The 15,806-nt window shown below is 41.5% G+C and overlaps 1 pseudogene; it reads right to left on the minus strand.

The window, feature by feature from the left end:
• Positions 1-15,806, minus strand: part of LOC111970524 (solute carrier family 12 member 5-like) — a 314,999-nt pseudogene that overhangs the window by 35,905 nt on the left and 263,288 nt on the right.

Raw genomic sequence — 15,806 nt, forward strand, 5'->3', positions numbered from 1 at the left:
GTAGATAACACTGGACCAAAGTGATGGCAGTTTCTACGAATGGTCTCATCATTCTGCCAATGGCTTTATCTCTCCTTTATGCAGAATTTACATAATTACTCAGCTCTTAATCCAAGAGAGAGGAGCGACAGGGAGAGGGAGAATCAGTGTGGAAAAAGAGAGGGAGGGGGACAGGGAGAGGGAGAATCAGTGTGGAAAAAGAGAGAGAGGAGCGACAGGGAGAGGGAGAATCAGTGTGGAAAAAGAGAGGGAGGGGGACAGGGAGAGGCGGAATCAGTGTGGAAAAAGAGAGGGAGGGGGACAGACAACGATGAAAGATCTTTATATTTATTATAATTCATTGTGGACAGTTGGAGAGGGAGAAAATAGCATCAAAGCAGGATAAAGAGAAATAAAGACAGACAAATTAAGAGGGACAGGAGGACATGCACAAAGACAGGACTGAACCAAAGAAAGAGAGAGCGAGATGGGCAGACGGAAAGAGAGATGAAAGAGAAAGCGAGATGGGCAGACGGAAAGAGAGACGAAAAAGAGAGCGAGATGGGCAGACGGAAAGAGAGACGAAAAAGAGAGCGAGATGGGCAGACGGAAAGAGAGACGAAAGAGAGAGCGAGATGGGCAGACAGAAAGAGAGAAGGAAAGATAAACAGACAGATACACGCACACGCAATCAGAGGGAGAGCGAGAGAGATAGAGATAGAGAGAGATGGATAGATAGATAGAAAGATAATTATTTCAAGCCCAGTTTCTTACCAGTAAGAGTTCGATGGACCCCAGGATGTACATGGCTCCAGCAAACGTTGTTCCCAGGTAGAAACAAATGCCCACGGCGCCCCCAAACTCAGGCCCCAGAGAACGGGAGATCATGTAGTAGGAGCCTCCAGCTGCAGACAGCAAATAAATACACACACTCTTTCAATGACATATTGTACTTTTAAATTACAGTTTGTATACAAACTGCATCTCAAATTAACTGATTTGAAATMATATGGATTTGGAATGATGTGTGTGAATTTCTTATTTTAAAGCATCACTGTATTTCATGTCATGTTAAATGTAAATGACCCAAACCCTGCTATTCTCCAATCAGAGCAGGGTCTCTGACTTTGGGAAATGAAAATGAGCGTTTCTTATTGGACATGTCCAGGCAGTCCCTCCCTATTTCAGCCCATTTTCTACATTTGGTGCCTAATGAACATGACCCAGATTTACACCACAAAATGGTGGCTACATTGTTACTCCACTGCCCAAGCATGTCATTTCCTCTCACCTCTGATCTCAGCCAACCAAGGGGTGAGTAAGCCAGGATGAGACGTGATTATTAGATACCATCTCTAATCACATAAACACAGACATATAAGTTTCATGTGGGGTCCCAGGAGTCTGGACGTGACTAATATTATAGCGTTGCTAGGGCTAAAACGATGGATATGCATTTTTGAGGCAAAACAAGCACTTTAGTAGAAGTAGTAGTCCCAATAGCAAGGCCGGATGCCAACGCATATTCACCCACCGGGAACAACACCATTGGTGGCAATGGCACTCATGGAGATTGCAGTCAGCATAGTCTAAAGAGAGAGGGAGAGAGAAGAGAGCAGAGAGGGGAAATGGGATGTTAGTATTGTATTACGTTCAATCTGTTATTCACTAATGACAGGATATTTCACGGGCATTGCAGACGAAACACAAATGAGGAAAAAATGACCATGTCTGGAGGAGCGTATTATTTTTGGTTCGTACTGAAGGACACCAATGATCAGTAATGAGTAGAGACGTGACGAGAGGCAGCGTTAGGACATGGAACAATAGAGACGTGACGAGAGGCAGCGTTAGGACATGGAACAATAGAGACGTGACGAGAGGCAGCGTTAGGAAATTGGAAACAATAGAGCCCGTGACGAGAGCAGCGTTAGGACATGAACAATAGAGAAGTGACGAGAGGCCAGCGTTAGGACAATGGGAACAATAGAGACGTGACGAGAGGCAGCGTTACGGACCTGGAACAATAGAGACGTGACGAGAGCAGCGTTTAGGACATGGAACAATAGAGGACGTGAACGAGAGGCAGCGTTAGACATGGAACAATAGAGACGTGACGAGAGGCAAGCGTTAGGACATGGAACAATAGAGACGTGACGAGAGGCAGCGTTGGACATGGAACAATAGAGAAGTTGAGAGGAGCGAGAGCAGGCGTTAGGACAATGGAACAACTAGAGACGTGACGAGAGGGCTTGCATAATCGCGTTAAGGACATGGCAAAATAGAGACGTGACGAGAGGCAGCGTTATGCGAAATCAGGCGTGACGAATGAGGAGCTAACGTGGAAACTGTAGTACGAGGCACGTTGATGACAATAAAGACGACAGGCTAGGACAGAACAAAGAGGCAGGCATCGTGCATTGGAAACAGAGACGATGTAGACGATTCAAACCTACAGAGCAGGAAGGAGATGTAACTGCAAGAGTAACTCGTGTGTGGGTGTGGGTGGTGTGGGTGGGTGGGTGTGGATGGTGTACGGAGTTGGCGTGGTGGGTGGTGGGTGTTTGTGTTGTGTTGTGGTGATGTGGCGGTGGGTTGTGTGGGTGGTGTGTGTGTGTGTTGACAGAGGAGAGTGTGTGTGTGTATGACAGGGGAAAAGTGTGTGTTGGTATGACAGGGGAAAAGTGTGTGTGTTGTGTGACAAGGAAGAGTGTGTGTGTGTGTGACAAGGGAAAGTGTGTGTGGTGACAAGGGAAGAGTGTGTGATGACCAGGGAAGACTGTGTGTGTGTAGACATATGGAAATGCTGCTCTACCAAAATTACAACCAATTAATTGCAGCATTACCACAAAAATGGAAGAGGCAAGTAGAAGGAGAAAAAAAGTAAGGAACTTGTTGTCGGCCTGTATTAAAGAACATAAATGGTTAAAGAAAAGTGTGATAAATAAAAACATATACCAATTTCATTTAAGGACCAAAAACGGACAGCTGGTGCTATAAAATTGCTAAATAGTTGGGAGAGATTTTCGATGTACCCTCCATGGCACATGGTTTATGATTGATACGCAAAACAACGCCGGATTCAAACTTCAAATTTTTCAATTTAAATTACTGTACAAAATTCTTGCAACTAATAGAATGTTATATATATGGGGGATACAATCTTCCCCAGCCTGCAGATTCTGCTGTGAGGAGGCAGGTCATTAGACCATTTATTTTGGTATTGTCCATATGTAGCTCGTTTTTGTCCACAGGTCCAGGAATGGCTGAAAGAATTGCACACATTTGCCTAGATAACACTACAGATAGCAATACTGGGGGATTTGAAAAGCCATAGTCAATCAATCAATAATATAATCATTATTTGAGCAAAACATATTTTTTTTAAAAATTTACAATCTGTAGAAGCTATGAGAATAGGAAGGTTCAATCTTTTGTGAAGCATCACAGCACAGTTGAAAATATATGGGCAAATTAAAAATCTGAAATGGATGATGTTGAAGATAGATGGGAAGGGTTGAGTGGAGCTGAAGGGTGGGACTAATAACAAGATAAACAATGTAGGGCAATCGGGATCTGTGAAATGTGTATAGGTTCGGAGCTTTTGTGAAAATAGCACAGTTACAAGTGGAAATAAACTGGATGGACATCAAATAGAGAAGGACTAAGAACAAACAGGAGAGAACTATTGTAAAGTAGACCGTGTCTGTAAATGTGTATAAGATGTATAAATTGAAGGTAAAAAGCAGAAGTGTTTTATTAGTTTACTCCAATGGGGGAACGGTGGTAGGGTTTGCGGGGAATATAATAAAGGTATATTCTTTAAAAAAGTATGTATGTCTGTATAGGTATGTGTAGTATATATGTGTATATGTATGCATACGTGTATGGATATATATATTTACCCAAAAATATGGGGGATTGAAATGATGCAGACAATTACTATTGGAAGCAACATTCTTTCCGCAATATTAAGCTGATCCACCCTAAAGAAAAAAGAAAAAAAAAGAAAAAGATAAAAAAAAGAATGTGTGTGTGAATAGGGAAGAGTGTGTGAGAAAGAGAGTGAGTAATACAATGTGTAAGAGAGAGTGACAGAGGGAAAACTAAAGAGAACGTGTGGGATTAAAATAAATCAAGTCATTAATGTGTGTGTGTGTGGTGCTTTGAGAAAACAAATGATGCCTTAACAGTAACAGTATTCATTTCCGTGGTTCCTTAATGTCTATATAGACAGAGAGCGGAGACAGAGAGCGAGGACCAGAGACAGAGAGAAAACAGAGACAGAGAGAGAACAGAGACAGAGAGAGAACAGAGAGCGAGAGAGACAGAGAGCGAGAGGACAGAGAGCGAGAGAGACAGAGAGCGAGTGACAGAGAGCGAGTGACAGAGCGCGACAGAGAGCGAGAGACAGAGAGTGAGTGACAGAGAGAGAGAGAGAGAGAGAGCGGAGAGAGACAGAGAGCGCGAGACAGAGACAGAGAGAGAACAGAGAGCGAGAGAGACAGAGAGCGAGAGAGACAGAGAGCGAGAGAGACAGAGAGCGAGAGAGAAGAGAGCGAGAGAGACAGAGAGCGAGAGACAGAGAAGCGAGAGACAGAGAGCGAGTGACAGAGAGAGCGACAGAGAGCGAGTGACAGAGAGAGAGAGACAGGAGAGCGACAGAGAGCGAGAGACAGAGACAGAGACAGCGAGCGAGAGACAGAGAGCGAGAGACGAGAGAGACAGAGGCAAGAAAGAGAGAGGTGTGTGTAATAACTAGCAGTCGTCTTCCTGTGAGAGAAGGGGGGCGTGGGCGTGGTTAATGTCACTGTGGACACTGCCGTCTGTCTGGATAAACAACAATCTGCACAACCTTGCTGTATTCCTAATGAAGTAAGGCTCCCTCTCTCTGGGAGAGCAGAGAAGAAGTAATTGGTTTAAGTGTTTTATCTGATGTATTGGGCAGGCTGGAACTTTTAGAGGTAGTTTGAGGCTGAGCGACTCACTCGATACAGCTGTGTGGTAACGTTAAGGGTAGATAGAGTACTGACTGTCACCTGGGAGGGACTCAATACTCAAGCCCTTCATGTAACTCTTTCTACTCTTTATAATAATCTTTACACTGTATCATTAGGACAGTTAATAGGATGATATGAATCAGCGGAGACAATGTCGTTAGCAAGTATATTATTGAAGGAGATGGAATCATATTTAAGGAGGAGCCATTTCGGCAATGCAGTGTGTGTGGTTCAGGGAATTATCAGAGATATGGTTCTTTATATGAACAACTAATATGAATCACCCGAGAGATGGTTCATTATGAATCACCAGAGAGATGGTTCATAATGAATCAACCAGAGAGATGGTTCAATATGAATCACCAGAGAGATGGTTCAATATGAATCACCAGAGGATGGTTCATTATGAATCACCAGGGAGATGGTTCGATATGATCACCAGGGAGATGGTTCAATATGAATCCCAGGGAGATGGTTCAATATGAATCACCAGGGAGATGGTTCAATATGAATCACAGAGAGATGGTTCAATATGAATCACCAGAGAGATGGTTCAATATGAATCACCAGAGAGATGGTTCATTATGAATCACCAGGGAGATGGTTCGATATGAATCACAGGGAATGTTCAATATGATCACAAGGGAGATGGTTCAATTATGAATCACAGAGAGATGGTTCATATGCAGCTTTTAGTAAGAGAAAATCTCATATGAAGAAACATGCTTTACTCTACTTTAGCCTCTTGTGATCGACAAGACTTTGATGCTACACACGCAGACACACAAATACCAAGCAGACACAACAATACCACAAGCAGACACAACAAATACCACAGCAGACACAACAAATACCATCAGCAGACAACAAATACCACAAGCAAAGAACAACAAAAATACCACAAGCAGACACAACAAATACACACAAGCAGACACAACATCCATAGCGACAACAAATACCACAAGCAGACAAACAAATACCACAAGCAGACACAACAAATACCATCAGCAGACACAAAAATACCACAAGCAGACACACAAATACCATCAGCAGACAACAAATACCACAAGCAGACACAACAATACACAGCAGACATAACAAATACCATCAGCAGACACAAAAATACCATCAAGCGACCCAAATACCCAAGCAGACACAACAAATACCACAAGCAGACACACAAATACCACAAGCAGACACAACAATACCACAAGCAGACAAACAAATAACCACAAGCAGACATAACAAATACCACAAGCAACTAACAATACACAAGCAGACACAACAAATACCACAAGCAGACATAACAAATACCACAGCAGACAACAAATACCATCAGCAGACAACAAATACATCAGCAGACAAACATCCATCAGCAGACACCATCAGCAGACAACAAATACCATCAGCAGACAACAAACACCATCAGCAGACAACAATACCATCAAGACAACAAATACATCAGCAGCAACAAATACCATCAGCAGACAAAAATACCATCAGCAGACAACAAATACATCAGCAGACAATAGAAAACCAGGTGGGATTGCAAAGAACACCCTAAAACATAAACATAATTGTGTCTGCAGAGTATAACATGGAAACATATACCAACCAATTTACTAACTCTTATGCATGTCAGCGCAATGGTCTATCATTTGTCACTTAATTATTATTGGCTGCTATGGCTTTTAGGAAGTGTCATATTTCATATTCATGACTGTATTTAGAAGATGTGTCTTGGTGGGTTAAATGAAGAGTTACTATGCAAATCAAAATGAACAAGCATCAGTATGAGATGAGGGCTTTAATCCGTCTGTCTGGGACGGAAGTTGCCTCATCTCTTGTCTGGGCTGATGTAAATCAGGATAAAAAATGATTGTGTGCATAAAACTTGAGTTGAATCTCTTGGTTTGCAATGGCTTCCTATTTGGTTCCGTGGTCAACAAAGACATTATTTACTGAGAGAACGGAGTGACAAACAAAGACTTCAGATTCCAAATACCATATTTTGATTGGCCCATGGTGCGAGAGCGATGCTGACAAGTGCAGCAGCCTGGTGGTTGAGCTCCTCTTCGTTGTGTAATCGTTCTCTCTTCAGTTCCGGCAAAAAACTTTCCCGTTGGATTTCTGTGTATTGCTGTAGCTATACGCTAGGCTACATCCTGTTGGTTTGTTTTGATCAGCTGCCAGAGATGACAGTAGTGACAAGTCTTCTGTGTCACCCTGTTTAATCGCTTCAACTCCCAATGACACATCGGTCACATGACTCCCCGAGTGTCACAATACAAGTGACATCAACGACGTCATGATTCAGAAGCAGCCAGGGATCTCTAACCCACTGGGACAGCTAACAGGAATCACTACCACTAATTTCTAACCACTGGGACAGCTAACAGGGATTTCTACCCACTGGGACAGCTAACAGGGATCACTACCTCATGGGACACTAACATAGATCCAAAGGAGAATTTGGCCACAGACTTCAGGACAGAATTCATGCTTTGTTTATAAGAGGATAGCAAGGTGTAATACCAGGGCACTTGGGATCTCTTAAATGGATAGGGTTTTCCTATTCAAGGATTGATGTGGATAACACATGGTTGGAGCAATGACATTCATGTTATAGGCTTACAGACTGTAGTACAGTAACGTTAGCTCAGAAACCAAAGCCTTCCCAGAGAGCTGGTATTAGAAATGCGAAGAGCTAGAGTAGGATTCCTAGTTAAGTGAGTTACTTGGTGAGAGTCTGATCTGACTAGCAAGTAGCTGGTGTCGACTGGGGGGGGGGGCTGTATATTTTCAAGTCCACTAGAAGTAAGGTGGTAGCTAGACACTGCCATATTAGAAACATGGTGCTGCAAAGCATCTATTATCGGTCTGCTTAAAGAGAAGTCATACATGGGTTTCATGTTCACTCACATAAGCTATGGTTTTTAATGTGAGAAAACACAACATCATTTATTTGTTGTAGAGCATGGTACTTAATGTGAATGTACTGGCATGTAGTTTCACTATCCGACAAGGGGCTCTATTGCCACTGGTACAGAACGTTATTTTGTCCCAGTTTCAGGAGGTTCAGTTAATATCCTTTCCAGAGGGCTTGTCCTATTGAGTGATCTTCAGACTASCCTGGCATCCCGAGACGCCACCGTACCAACATGTCCCCTGGCCTACAAACGAGCCACTAAAAACGCTGATTACATGGCCATACCATCTGCTGAGTCCGGATGAGACACAACACAATGCCGCTCGGCAGGGAGCTTAACCATGGGACGAGCTGGGAATTCTCTCCAAAGCGGTACATGGAGAGGCCGGGAAAAAAAAATCACAAATCCGCATGTCCCTAACAAACTAAGCCGTTGATTCCACAGTGTTTCCGACAATATGAGTCTAAGGGATTGGGAGCCGAGGGCGTTTTTGTGTCTTTGAGCCGGTCTCTTTGATGACCACCAGCACTAGCCTCTAAAGGGACAACATTATCTACATTACCTTCAGACGACATAGAGTGGATTTCCGATTGTATATCGTCCAAATGAAACTAAAACTGTCCGCCTTTGAATGACCTTGCTGAAGTCGTGCTGAAATTAGTTTAACAGGAAGTGGTTTGAACCTGCCCTAAGAGAGTGACTATAGCCATCATTTCATAAATGCACTAGACTTTTCATACCAGAAGGGTAAGTTCATTCACTGTATTGTAGAGTATACATCAGTGTGCTGGAGCAGGCTCTCCTCTGACTGCATTAGCAGGACTTATTACCAAACACGCGCTGAACTTCGGTTCGACCCCTAGCCCATAYGTAACCCCGTAGAACTGAGAGTTCAATAGATATTTATGCATTATAAACAATTGCTTAATCATGTCTTCTGACTGGCTTTGTGTTTAAATTTTGCCATGGAAAAAACACTGCGATACTGGTAACGAGAGACTGAGAGAGATGAGAGAYATGAAAGGGAAAAGATGGAGTCATTTAGGGAGAAGCAGAGCAATGAGGGCAAAAGAGAGACTGACTAACATATTTAGCAGGAGAAGTGAAAGAGAGAGAAAGACGCTCTTAGCATTTAAACGAAGCAGGACAGAGGGCAGAAGAATGGGGGATGCAGGACCCTGAAGTAATGAATAGGGGACGCAGGACCCTGAAGTAATGAATAGTGGACACAGGACCTGGAAGTAATGAATAGTGGACGCAGACCTGGAAGTAATGAATAGTGGACACAGGACACTGAAGTATCATGAATAATGGACACAGGACCTGGAAGATGAATAATGGACACAGGACCTGGAAGTAGATGAATAGTGGACGCAGGACCTGGAAGTAATGAATAGTGGACACAGGACCTGGAACACAGTGCAGTAATGAATAGTGGACACAGAGACCTGAGGTAGTAATGAATAGTGGATGCAGGACCTGGAGTAATGAATAGGACGCAGGACGGAATAGAAGTGATAAATGAATGACACAGGGATCCTGAAGTAATGAATAGGGGTCACGGGACCCTGAAGGATTGAACAGGGGACGCATGACCTGGAAGTTATGATAGGGGTCGCCGCACCTGAATATAATGAATAGGGGACACTCCAGATTACTGACGAGGGCGCGGGACCCTGAAGTATGAATAGGGGACACAGGATCCTGAGATGAGGGACGATGACCTGAAGTAATGAATAGGGAGCGCGACAGGATCCTGAAGTAATGAATAGGGGACACAGGATCCTGAAGTAATGAATAGGGGAACACGGATCCTGAAGTAATGATAGGACACACGGATCCTGAAGTTATGGATAGGGTGCGCGGGACCCTGAAGTAATGAATAGGGGACACAGGACCTGAAGTAATGAATAGGGAACAGGATCCTGAAGTATGAATAGGGCAAACGAACAACAAACTTTCCATCCAGACAGCTAAAACTAATTTTAGCAACATGCATTATTATGGTCAGAATTGACAGACGGGTGTGATATGCTAGGCTACGAGCAGGGCATAACACACATGAGCACCACTCCCCCTCGGTAGAATACCACGTTGATAACGCTCGGATGCTCCTTCCAACATATGATTAATGGACATTGTTCCAGAGACGCTTAACATAAGAAATAATTTCCCAGAACGAATGATGGCGAAACGGCCCATTTGATGTATAGTGTAAATATTCCATATGTTTGCCAAGAGCGTGCAAAGCTGTCATCAAGGTAAAGGGGCTACTTTGAAGAATCTCAATATAAAATACCTTTGATTTGTTTAACACTTTTTGTTACTACATGATTCCATGTGTTATTTCATAGTTTTGATGTTTTCACTACTTTTCTAAATCTGTAGAAAATTGTAAAAATAAAGAAAAACCCTTGAATGATAGGTGTCCAAACTTTTGACTGGTACTGTATATATTTTTTATAACTGTATACAGGTAGACAGGGGTGTTTTGCCAGTCATTGGGACGACAATCCAACTTGGTATGGGGACGGTTTTAGCAGGTGTGGAATAGTGTTAACAAGTTTGATGTTAGTTAGCGATAGTCAGTCAAATACCATGGTACAGCTATATGGACACTCAATCAATATGGACTTTAATGTGAAAGTTACAAAACATTATATTATGATAAAATAATTGAAAACTTAATCTCATTATGCTAAATGGTGAAATACGTATAGCCAGTTATAATTGTAATGGCTTAGCAGATTAGAAAAAATCGATCAGTATTTACCTGACTAAAAAATAAGGAATATATATCTATTTTAACAGGCTCATTCATAAATTTTAGATAAGTCCAAGGATTTTCATTGTAAATCTTTCCCAAGAATTCCCACGCATAATAGAGAGATGTGATCATATTACAAAATAATAATAATTAATAATAATTTATTGGATATATCACTACCATTCAAAAGAGTGGGGTCACTTAGAAATGTCATTAAAAAACACACAAATGGATCAGAAATACAATGTAGACATTTTAATGTTGTAAATTACTATTGTACCCGTAAACCCGTATCAATGTCAACAGCGAAGATGACTCCGGGATGCTGGCCTTCTAGGTAGAGTTGCAAAGAAAAAGCCATATCTCAACTGCGCCAATAAATAAAATATTAAGATGGGCAAAAGAACACAGGACATGACAGAGGAACTCTGCTAGAAGGCCAGCATCCTGAGTCACCTCTTCACTGTTGACGTTGAGACTGGTGTTTTGGCTAGTTTGTACTATTTAATGAAGCTGCCAGTTGAGGACTTGTGAGGCGTCTGTTTCTCAAACTAGACACCTAATGTACTTGTCCTCTTGCTCAGTTGTGCACCGGGCTTCCCACACCTCTTTCTATTCTGGTTAGAGACAGTTTGCGCTGGTCTGTGAAGAGTAGTACACAGCGTTTACGAGATTTTCTGCTCTGGCAATTTCTCGCATGGAATAGCCTTCATTTCTCAGAACAAGAATAGACTGACGAGTTTCAGAAGAAAGTTATTTGTTCTGGCCATTTTGAGCCTGTAATTGAACCCACAAATGCTGATGCTCCAGATACTCAACTAGGCTCAAGAAGGCCAGTTTTATTGCTTCTCAATCAGGACAACAGTTTTCAGCTGTGCTAACATAATTGCAAAAAGGGTTTTCTAATGATCAATTAGCCTTTTAAAATGATAAACTTGGATTAGCTAACCACACGTGCCATTGGAGTGATGGTTGCTGAGAATGGGCCTCTGTACACCTATGTAGATATCCCATTACAAATGAGCCGTTTCCAGCTACAATAGTCATTTACAACATTAACAATGTCTACACTGTATTTCTGATCAATTTGATGTTATTTTAATGGACAATTATTTATTTTTTCTTTCAAAAACATGGACATTTCTAAGTGACCCCAAACTTTTGAACGGTAGTGTAAATAGCACTTTTCTACCAACTGAGGAACTCAAAGCATAGAGGGAAACTCARCTCATCCACCATCAATGAGCTGCACCCACCTCAGTGATGCACGGAGACCATTTCTGTGCCAGAACACTCACCACACATCAGCTATCAGGTAGAGAGGTGAGGAGTCATATATGCCAATTAGTCATATACGCCAATTAGGAATGAGGGGGATGATAAGGTGGCCATGATGGAATGTGGCCAGATTGGGAATTTAGCTATGCCACCGGGGTGAACACCCCTACTCTTACAATCAGTGGCATGGAAATTTGAATGACCACAGAGAGTCAGGACACCCATTTTAACGTCCCATCCGAAAGACGGCACCCTACACAGGACAATGAACCCAAATATAACTAAGGTTTGAAATTATTATGTTTTAGTCAAATATTATATCTGTTTAGGCTTTTTGCGTTCAATTTGAAGTAAAAAATTCTGCCCCCCCCGACTATCCGCTCAAGAAAAGATTGGCCCGGAAGCTGAATCTAATTGATGATCCCTGACCTATACAGTCCTGATCTATCCACGCTTGAAAATGTATCTAATCATTTATCAAGCCTAGAAGCAATACAAGACTCTATTATTATGGTGGGAGATTATAATACAATTTTAAATACCTTAATGGACCCTAAAGGAACTCACACTACAAACTATCATTACTCTTATGCACTTAAGAAAAATCACAAATATCATTGATATATTGGAACAAGTGGATATATGGAGGTTTAAATATCCTGACCTAGTGAGATATACAGTGCATTCCGAAAGTATTCAGACCCCTTGACTTTTTCCACATTTTGTTATGTTACAGCCTTATTTTAAAATGGATTAAATTCATTTTTTTCTCATCAATCTACACATAATACCCCATAATGACAAAGCTAAAACAGGCTTTTTGAAATGTTTGCAAATGTGTTAAAAATAAAAAACAGATAACAGATTCACYTAAGTATTCAGACCCTTGTTTTCATTGATCCTCCTTGAGATGTTTCTACAACTTGATTGGAGTCCACCTGTGGTCAATTCAATTGATTGGACATMATTTGGAAAAGCACACACCTGTCTATATAAGGTCCCACAGTTGACAGTTCATGTCAGAGCAAATACCAAGCCATGATCTCAAGGATGATCTTGTCCACAGAGCTCCGAAACAGGATTGTGTCAAGGCACAGATCTGTGGAAGGGTACCAACAAATGTCTGCAGCATTGAAAGTCCCCAAGAACACAGTGGACTCCATCATAAATGGAAGAAGTTTGGAACCACCAAGACTCTTACTAGAGCTGGCCGCCCTGCCAAACTGAGCAATCGGGGGAGAAGGGCATTGGTCAGGGAGGTGACTAAGAACCCGATGGTCACTCTGACAGAGCTCCAAAGATCCTCTGTGGCGATAAGAGAACCTTCCAGAAGGACAACCATCTCTGCAGCACTCCACCAATTAGGCCTTTATGGTAGAGTGGCCAGACGGAACCTCCTCAGTAAGAGGCACATGACAGCCCACTTGGAGTTTACCAAATGGCATCTAAAGGACTAAGACCATGAGCAACAAGATTCTCTGGTCTGATGAAACCAAGATTGAACTCTTTGGCCTGAATGCCAAGCGTCATGTCTGGAGGAAACCTGGCACCATCCCTGCAGTGAAGTCTGGTGGTGGCAGCATGATGCTGTGAGGATGATTTTCAGCGGCAGGGAATGGGAGACTAGTCAGGATCAAGGGAAAGATGAACGGAGCAAAGTACAGAGAGATCCTTGATGAAAACCTGCTCCAGAGRGCTCAGGACCTCAGACTTGAGCGAAGGTTCACCTTCCAACAAGACAACGACCCTAAGCACATAGCCAAGACAACGCAGGAATGGCTTCGGGACAACTCTCTGAATGTCTTTGAGTGGCCCAGCCAGAGCCCGGACTTGAACCCAATCGAACATCTCTGGAGAGACCTGAAAATAGTTGTGCAGCAACGCTCCCCATCCAACCTGACAGCGCTTGAGAGGATCTGCAGAGAAAAATAGGATAAACTCCCATAATACAGGTGTGCCAAGCTTGTAGCTTCATACCAAAGAAGACTCGAGCCTGTAATCACTGCCAAAGGCGCATCAACAAAGTACTGAGTAAAGGGTCTGAATACTTATGTAAATGTGATATTTGTAAACATTTACAAAAACAGTTTTTGCTTTGTCTTTATGGGGTATTGTGTGTAGATTGATGTGGGAAAAAAACAATTTAATCAATTTTAAAATAAGGCTGTAACGTAACAAAATGTGGAAAAAGTCAAGGGGTCTGAATACTTTCCGAATGCACTGTGCATGGCAGAGGCTCAATCAAGCTAGTTGTCTTGACTACTTTCTTATGTCATTCGCGCTAGCATACAATTTTTTTAAAGTGCTGATAGCGGACAGAATGCGGTCGGACCATCAAACAATTGGCATATACATTACTCTTACAGAATTTCTACGTGGGCGAGGATATTGGAAATGTAATCAAAGCCTATTGGATGACAACTTGATTTTAACCAGGACAGAATCATTTATAACTGACTATTTCTGACATAAMATAGGTACAGCAGATCCCCTTATTGTATGGGACACTATTAAATGTGCTTTTAAAGGCCATGCAATTCAATACTCTTCTTTAAACAAAAGCAATTTTAGTTAAACTCATTCATATTAAGAAAGGAAATAGAGGGACTAACAGTACAGATAGATAGCAATAACAAATGTACCATAGAGGCAAAGAATACGTCAGAGGAAAGACATAAAGAAATMGAGGAACTTATTCAAGAAAAGATAAAGTATAATATATTATAAAAATAAAGCAAACTGGATGGAATATGGGGAAAAATACAACAAATCATTTTTTCATATTTTTCAACATAGAAATTSTACCAAAAACTATTTACTGAAACTTGTTACAAATGACGGAGTCACCCATTATTACCCAAACAATATTTTGAAAGAGGAAGCAAAGTACTTAAAGCATATGTCTTTGTTTCAGTTTCCTCCAGCTCCACTAACCGAAGTTAATTGTAAGGATTATTTTCCAATTAATAATGTAAAATGAACATCCGTACAGAAAGACTCGTGTAAAGGCCAAATTACAGAGGAGGAACTTCTTAATGCAATTAAAGCCTTTAAGGCTGGGAAAACTCCAGGACTGGATGGCATACCAGTTGAGGTATACCGAACCTTTTGTGATGTACTCAGAGGACCGTTATTAGCATATTTTAACCACTCCTATAAAAATGGTAGATTATCAGATACTCAACAAGAAGGTCTGATTTCAATGTTACTGAAAGTGGACCCAAGTAGTAAATATAATAATCCAGTTCCATTCAAAAAATTGGAGGCCCCTTACATTTCAGTGTTGCAATGCATAGCGCATTGAATTAATAAGGTATTGTCGGATATTATTCATTCTAATCAGAAATGTGTTTTACTTGGACGATACATTGGAGATAATACTGGAAACAATAGAACACTATGGCTTTTGATAAAGTATGACTGGAATATGTACACTACCGTTCAAAAGTTTGGGGTCACTTAGAAATGTCCTTGTTTTTGAAAMAAAWAAATAAATAATTGTCCATTAAAAAAACATAAAATTGATCAGAAATACAGTGTAGACATTGTTAATGTTGTAAATGACTGTTGTAGCTGGAAACGGCTGATTTGTAATGGGATATCTACATAGGCGTACAGAGGCCCATTATCAGCAACCATCACTCCTGTGTTCCCTTGGAATGCTGTGTTAGCTAATCCAAGTTTATAATTTTAAAAGGCTAATTGATCATTAGAAAACCCTTTTACAATTATGTTAGCACAGCTGAAAACTGTTGTCCTGATTAAAGAAGCAATCAAACTGGCCTTCTTTAGACTAGTTGAGTATCTGGCGCATCAGCATTTGTGGGTTCGATTACAGGCTCAAAATGGCCA

This window comes from Salvelinus sp. IW2-2015, linkage group LG11 (genome assembly GCF_002910315.2).
Source record: "Salvelinus sp. IW2-2015 linkage group LG11, ASM291031v2, whole genome shotgun sequence".
Lineage (NCBI taxonomy): Eukaryota > Metazoa > Chordata > Actinopteri > Salmoniformes > Salmonidae > Salvelinus > Salvelinus sp. IW2-2015.